Source organism: Penaeus monodon, chromosome 21, assembly GCF_015228065.2.
Source record: "Penaeus monodon isolate SGIC_2016 chromosome 21, NSTDA_Pmon_1, whole genome shotgun sequence".
Taxonomy (NCBI): Eukaryota; Metazoa; Arthropoda; class Malacostraca; order Decapoda; family Penaeidae; genus Penaeus; species Penaeus monodon.
In genome coordinates this window covers 20,502,752-20,503,105 of record NC_051406.1, presented here as the reverse complement: position 1 = coordinate 20,503,105, position 354 = coordinate 20,502,752, and the positions used below count along the sequence as shown (strand labels likewise).

Here is a 354-nt window from a genome sequence, read left to right as displayed (position 1 = left end):
AAATAGCACGAAGGGATAACCACCAGGAGCGAGAGCCTTTCCCAGAACGTTTCCATAAAGTTGCCATTTATTTACGTCCAATTTTAGTCGAAAGAAACGGACGGAGAGAAAATAAGAAAAATCCGAATCCGAAATTCCGATCGCGTCGCCTATGTAAGGTGCATTGACCTAATATTGTTTATTAATTAAATCCTATGTCTGTTTAGTTTCCATATTTATTATTTTCTGTTTTTGACGAGGAGAAGATACTCGCACCACCGAACGAGCTGTAAAGGGCAAAGCCTCTCCGACGAGTTCGAGCGTCTGCAAGCTGTATTTGGTTTCTGTGGAGGGGATTCGAACTTGGTGGGGGGG

General features: G+C 43.2%; 1 long non-coding RNA gene across 1 annotated transcript in view; it reads left to right on the top strand.

Moving 5' to 3' along the window:
* LOC119586326 overlaps positions 1-354 on the top strand; it is an 8,633-nt gene that overhangs the window by 7,238 nt on the left and 1,041 nt on the right. The window lies entirely within an intron of this gene.